Source organism: Corvus brachyrhynchos, unplaced genomic scaffold (assembly GCF_000691975.1).
Source record: "Corvus brachyrhynchos isolate BGI_N302 unplaced genomic scaffold, ASM69197v1 scaffold175, whole genome shotgun sequence".
Taxonomy (NCBI): Eukaryota; Metazoa; Chordata; class Aves; order Passeriformes; family Corvidae; genus Corvus; species Corvus brachyrhynchos.
In genome coordinates, this window is record NW_008238448.1 from 2,743,595 (window position 1) to 2,751,069 (window position 7,475).

Below are 7,475 nucleotides of genomic sequence, written 5' to 3' on the forward strand. Positions count from 1 at the left end.
GTCATCAGGTCTTGTTTTTATGTGGCCTTAGTGGATGTTGTTCAAAGTTAGTTGATGTGACAACATTACATGAGAAATACGTAGGTTTGAGGGAAAGATGGATGGCTTACGAATCCCAAGGGAGTGATAGGCTGATGGAGACAATTCAGACCATGGAACAGGTGTTACTACTGACCCCAGCTATCTGTCCTTCTCAGTCTTGTTCTGCTGCTGAATCGGCATAAGAACTCTTAAAATTAACAGCTCTAATGAGGGATTCCCAGTGACCACCATGTTCAGATCACACTTCTTCCCTTGTGATAAAAGCTGTAGGATTTCGGAAACTGGTTCCTGAGCTACATGTACCCTGTATAGAATGGGACCAGTAACTGAGGGCTGGGCACTCCAGGCTAACTTGCCAATGAAATATGTATGTAATGAAGGGGGAAAGAGAAGAAAGAACTATTGTTTTGAGTTGTAACTCAGCCATAGTGGTCTGGAGTCTGATTTCCAAAGGGCATTTATTGCTCCCTCATGGCTGACTCAGCAGAGAGATTCAAGACTAGACTTGCATACATGTTGGAGTCTTTTTTTACTGAATGTGGAACCTCCAGAGGCAAAGCTCTGAGCAAGTAGCCTCTGTCTAATGGTAACATTGTAACTTCACAGATGTCATGTGCAATTAAGCATCATGGAATAAGTTGCTTCTATGCTGGAGTTGCAGTATCACCCACTGTTCTGAATATAAAGTTTTAAAAGCAAAATTTGGAGAAAAATTTTGATTTTCATTTTCCTCCCTAGCCATTTTGAGGATAAATTCGTTGGTATTGCCTTAGTGGGTAAATCTATGAAAATGTCTTCTATCTGCATGTGTGAATCCGGTAACAGAGTGCACATATTTGCGTGCAGAGTCACCAAAATTGCCTGTACTGTTGAGTCACAAAATTGCGTGGTGTGCTGTTCTGTGGTTACCACTACCTGTCTGCAGGAAATGCAAACTCCTTGAAAGATGTGTCCTTCGTACACTACTCAAAATAGCTTTGCTTGGCAGATTGTTATATATCTGGGTGGTTAAACTGCTAGAAGGACAAGAGTTCCTGGAACAAATTTTGCATAAAAAAAGGCTTCTAAGTCTTCAGCTGGAATTTGCTTCTGGACAGCTCTTAAAAATGAAGGTCTATAATGATTTTGAAACAAACTTTCCAAAGTTGTACATCATTTTTTTCATGAGTAGCCTGAGGGAGAGAAATTTAAGAATCCCTTTCTGGGTTTCTCAGATTACCTGGATTTCATCATACGTAATAAGAAAATTATTTTGTATTAAATATGAAAGATAGTTTTCAACGGTTAGAACTTGCTATACTTTTATGATGCTATAACTTTAAAATTTTATTATGTGCATGTGAGTAAGATTGCCACTCTTGTTTTTTTTCTTAAACAAAGGGATTTGGTTTTGTTGGTAGTATCACCACGCAATGCTTGCCAGGACTAGACCATTATATGTTGGTGCAAAATAAATGTAGAAAAATCCATTCTCACCCTGCCAGTTTGGTTTTATCTGCCTTTGTTACAGTTAGTGTGGGTCATGGCACTGTACCTTATACAAGGCGTCAACTTTGGCTGAATTCTGAGTCAGCCTTCTGGATAGGCTTCAGTAGGAGCCCAAGTGACATTTGGTCCATGAACTCATCTACTACACAGAGATAGATTTTATTTCTTGAGCACTAGCAAATATTCAGTTGTCAGCAGTGACCATATGTTATTGACTCAAAAAGATCCTGAGGTCAGTCAGTTCATTTAGAACTAAGTGTAATGGCATGTCCCAAAAACAGTTGCAGAAAATATTTGCTTGTCAATTTTATTTATTTATTTACTTGAATTAGCCCCACCCATTTGAAGAAAAACAAACCTGCAGAAGAGGTTGTTGGATGTGCATGTCCTTGCAAACCTTGAGAAAGCTTCTGGAGTTTTAAACTACAGCAACACTGTATGCAGAGAGGCATGTGCTGGCAAATGGAAAGATGGCAGTAAAATAAAACAAAACAACCAAAGGCAAACTCACCTCCTTGAAGAGGTGAAAAGTGAATACAAACTATATCACACAAATTAATCCTCCATTATATCATAAGTGCTTGCTTCTGAATGCAGTTTTCCAGCTGTCTTTCAGTATATTTGTGTATCATTTACATTCTTACGCTGTTCATGTTCACTAACTCATAAAGCTTTCTAGAATTCAAAATGAATCTCTTAAAACCTTGCTTCAGAGGAAGCTGACTGTCTAGAAAGGATTCGGGATCTTATTTTAGTTATCCAAAGGCCAGGCAGATAAGAGAAATTTCTACAGCTTTCAAGTAACTTTTGGAAATGCCCTTTTGTCCATAGGGATGTACATGTTTCTTAGGTGCAGAGATGTTCCAGATGGCTTGGTGTGAGCTAACTGGCAGCAGGACAATGCATGATAGAGCGCGACCAATTCTGGCCCCGTAGGTCGTATTTTACCATAGTTATGACTACTGAGCCTGAGCTGATTCTTCAGATCTCCTGAGAGAAGAGTCTCTGGCTCATGTATATCACTACTGAAGTAAGTGGAGGTGTGCACACACTAAATCAGGTTTAGCTGAATTTACTAACAAGCCATGGGTCCAGCTTTTCACATCAGCATGTTTTGGTCTAGAAAGAGCTGGTATGCTCCAACAGTGGCTGTGCTGTGACAAAAGGTGCTGGAGGAGGTGTGTTGCTCTGAGGGGGCTGTAGATCTAGAAACCCCAGACAAACCTCCAAAGTTCTTAAATTCTACCTCAACAAGATTTCCAGGATCAAAAATAGTAGGTGTATCCAGCAGAGTGACACATTTTGTCCTGATTTCTTGGACCATGGCACATCTGGACCTTCATTAATTCGGTTGGGATTCAGGTTTGAATGCAGCATAAGGCGAGTCTAGGGTGAAGTATTTGGTACCTCAGCATGTCATTGCCTTGTGCATGCCATAGTAACCCTTGTTTCTTGAGAAACTGCATCCTAAGTCAGAGAGACATTTTTCACACTCCACCTGAAGCCCACAGCTGTTATGCTGATGAAAATACTGCAAAGTGGATTTTGTTCTTTCTCTTAGTGTGTTCTGTTTTCCCTCTTTTAATCTGCTATAGTTTTGTGGCAAGGGTGTTTTTATGCCCAGTTCTCCGGCTGGGATGAATAAAACAAACAGAGGTCAAGTGACTAATTCAAACCCAAACAGTGCATCAGCCCTTCAGCTAGGCTTTTGGAATGGGCTTAATGATTTTTAACTCTTTGCTGTAGCTGCTGCTTTAAACTGTTCCCTGTTCCCAGCAGACTGGCTACCAGGTCTACCAAGCTACTAAGGCTAGCTGGCTCATTCCTTGCTTTTGAAAACGTTGTAGTACAAATGACCGTAAACCCAGGGAGAAGTGCTTGCATCCATGCATGGACAAGTATAGTGCACACTTCTGTGTGTGCCTATTCTCTGAATCATCCTGGTGTCAATGTTCAGGGCTGTGCTGCCTGCAATTAGTCATCAAAAAAGGAGAGTCTGCCTTATATATGGCGACTGTATGACTGATCCTTGAAACTGAGGTGGTTAACTGGAGAATATAGTGACACATCCGGAAAAAAGTAGGTAGTGCACAATAAGCTGTTTGCAACTTCAGAGGCCTGTGATAGGGGAAAGGAGGCAGAATTAAAGCTGGGGAGGTTAAAGTGCTAGACAGCTGACTAAAGCTGATGTTCAAATCAGAGTTGGGAAAACAATGGCCCCATACATCTCCTCGCCTTCATCCCTTCTGCAGGAGCCTGGGGCTTTTTTCCATGCTCTTCTTGGAGTTCATATCTCCCTCTCCTAGACATGGCTATCTGGAAGGGATAGGGATGAACAAAAACCTCTTCCCCTTGCAATGCTGCTTGGTCCTTTTGACACAGAGAAGGGGTATTCCCCACCTGCTCCTCACAGTGAGCTCAGTACTCTAAGGCAAATATTGAAAAGCTACTAGCAGGCTGTCTTCTCCCAGTTTGGCCAGCAGCATGGGGAGACAGAGACAATCTTTTACCAGAATTAGTAACTGTGAGGCCTTGGAAGGGAAAATACCCATAACAAGAGGACCTTCTACATGACTCCCACAAGAGAGTTTGAGTCTAAATGACACAGCCTTGTCCGTAGCAACTTGTCTGTTCCAGTTTTATGTGACTCAACAATAGAGCTTCCACTGTTTCCCTCGCAAGACTCAAAAGAAAGCAGGTCTTACAGACCAGATAACCCTTCCTTATTCATGTGGAATAATCCCAGTAAGAAGTCATTCATGGGTAAAGCAAAGAGAAGCTGTCCCTAAAACAGCTTTCTGGATATATTTGAGCCAGTGGATTCCTGCATGCACACTGTTGTGCTTGTGGAGCAGAGCACACAGACTAGGGGCAGCCTGGGTGTGTGAATGTAACTTCTCAACAGTACAAGCAAAATACCACCACAAACAACTCTCCCCTTCCTCCCCCCTGACCTGCCCCCATCTTTCCGGGTTCTGCTTGAATGACGAAGTAGAGAAACAGGTCATGGCAGGAGTTGTGCTTGCACAAACAAGGAACAGTATCCCCCACATGTAACACAACAGCCTCTGGTAGATGTTTCAGACTGCTTGAAGCCTTGAAGCCCTGTGTTTTAGGTGGTAACTATCCATCCGAAAGAAACAAATCTAGTTTGTCTGTCACTTGCACTCTTTTCTCTTAGGAGTGGTGAGGTCTGTGACTCATTATGAACCCTCAACAAGAAAGAAGTATTGCACACTTGAGTTTGTGAGCTTTGCTGAGCTTGGACTATCAGGTTGTGAATGCAATGATAGTCCCAGGCTCTGGAGAGAGTCCCGTGAAGCGCTGACAGGTGTCTTGTCAACCAGCTGACATGGGAGTTCCAGCTTACCCTTTGGCAATGTGCACTTTGGATGAGTCAAGTGCAGTGGCCTTGATAACAGAAGGGACTGCCTTTGGCACAGCTCCGTAGCTTTGAGCAAATACGCTCCTATACACTGCAAAGGGATGCCAGGTAGATGATGTCAGAGATGAATCCAAAACCTGCTCCTGCTTGTTTTGCAATCCTTCAGATAGATTGGGGTTGTGATGAGTGAGGCATGGTTTGATAACTTGTCCAATGGGACAGCTTCAGGGGCTGTGTGCAATAATCAGATGAGGAGTGACATGCAGAACAATGAGGAACCCCACAAGCCTCATCAGCCAGTCTCCCTGAATAACAGCTTGAAAGGATTAAATCTTTGGCTGGTTGCACCTTACATTCAACCAGACCATGTGCCTAGAGACAGCACAGCATGATAGTGACAGCTCAAATTAGTGTTCTTTTGCTGAAGTTCTTAAAATCACCAGAGTTAAAAGGAGATCCTAGGGTCAGATGTGACAGTATCCAAGAGTCTGTTAAGTTTCATAGTTGATAAAGAGCAGAGACTGTTACACTAGCTGTTTGTGAGGAGAGCAAAATCACTTCGAGCCTTCTCTAGATGAAGTTTAAAATTGATTCTCAAGAAATCAATTAGTGTTATCAGTATGGGATTTGGATCAGGACTTCTTGGGCATTTTCAAATAATATTGGTGCTTTGGTTTATGTCAAGATCTTTGTAAGTGGTTAACTCTTTTAGGACTTTTTCAACTGGTCTCATACACAATATCAGGCTGGTACTTTCATGACCATATTTTCTTGGACACAGTATATTAAGATAACAAAAGTGTCAGCTAGTTTGCTTGAGAATAAGAAGATAGTGTCCCCATGCATTATGAGCAGGTAGCTATTTTTGCCGTGTTAAAAATGAAACTAACTTATTGGACAATTTCTTGGCTGGCTGTTCCCTAATGCCAGTGGGAAACACAGGGCAGTGTTGACTGTTTGACAGTCAGTCTTGCTACCTGAACAGTCAGCATGACCAGACAAAGCAAGGAAATATTCCAGCAGCAAAGCTTGCAGTGACAATGAAGCAGCGCAGTCTGGGACCACATCTGCTGCTGCAGGTTGCTTGGAACATTTGTGTTAGGAGTCCTTACTGGCTTGAAAACATGATAAGATCTAGCAAAATATTTCACTTCTGCATTCATATGGATTCAACAAGGAGTATTTCAAGAGAATCACAGGAGTGACCTGTGGCTAATGTAAACCTACTATGGAAAACTTTTATGTATTAACTATGGAAAAATTCGATTCCTGCAAGAGTAGGAAAGGCTTCTCTGTAAGACATGCACAATTTTATCTATTGTTATTAAGTGCCTTGATTGAAGCACTAGGGGCTTCATTTCTAGATAGAGGTACATCAAGTCTGATACAGCTTCTCACAATTAACCAAAAGTGGTGTCTGTTTCTGTGAATTACCACTGAGTTGAAAGTGACTTGTCAAATAATTTTAAAGGCCTCTGTGTACTAGCTAGTCTATTGCCATGAAAATCCCATGGAGAAAATGTTGTGAAGTTCAGCACTTTAATCCTTTTTCTGTGGTAGAAAGCTGTGGTAGATGTTGAGCTATCCAAGGAATGCCTGTCTGGGTTTTGGCACAGAGGCTTACTGGATTGTTCCTATCTGTGTCTGTGAGAATGATGCCAGCTGCAATGACACAGCAGTCTGAGAAGGATGGCACTAGCCCCACCAATTTTACATATTTTTTTATAACTTGGATACTTGGTTCCCTAATAATTTCCACAGTTGCTCAGAAACATCATAAAACTGAATGAAAAAAAGCTGGTGGATACACTATACTTCAGGTAAATAAGAGGTAATTCATTTAGGAAAAGATGATCTTAACCAGGCTACATTGTTCTGGACTCTGAACTGTATGTTATCACTTTGATAAATGAAATTTTGAAGTCGTTACCAGCGATTCCCTGAAATTCTTGGCTTAATTTGCTGAAGCTAATAAAAAGCCAGTGAAGTTGTGGGCATCAGAAGGAATGATATTGTGAACAAGACTGACATTTTGATCCTGTGTAAAACTGATGTGTCCACATATTGAGTGTTGGGCACAGTTCCAGTCTCTGCACGTGGAGAATAAAATAGTGGAGGTAGAAAACACCCAGAAGAGGATATCTAAAATGTTTGACACAAGAGAGCTGTCGTCTTACAAGGAGAGATTAAAAATGCAGAGACTCTTCAGACTGGAAAAAAATGTTGAAGTGGGATATGATTGAGATGTGTATGGGGATATGAAAGTGATGTATAAACTAAATGACAAACTGTTAGCACATCCTGTGACACTAAAACTAAGAAGCACTTTGGGAAACTAGTAGGAGGGAATTTAAAAGACAAAATAATCCTTGATAAGGCAGGTAATGAACTTTTAGACTTTCTTACCCAAGATATTTTGCAGGCACAGTGTCAGTAAGTTCAACAAGTGATTAGACAGATGCACAGATAAGAAATCTATAAAGAGATATTAAAAGGAGCAGGTAAGGGAGTATATACCCTGTAGCACTAACACCACTGCAGTTCCTGAAGAGATAAGAGG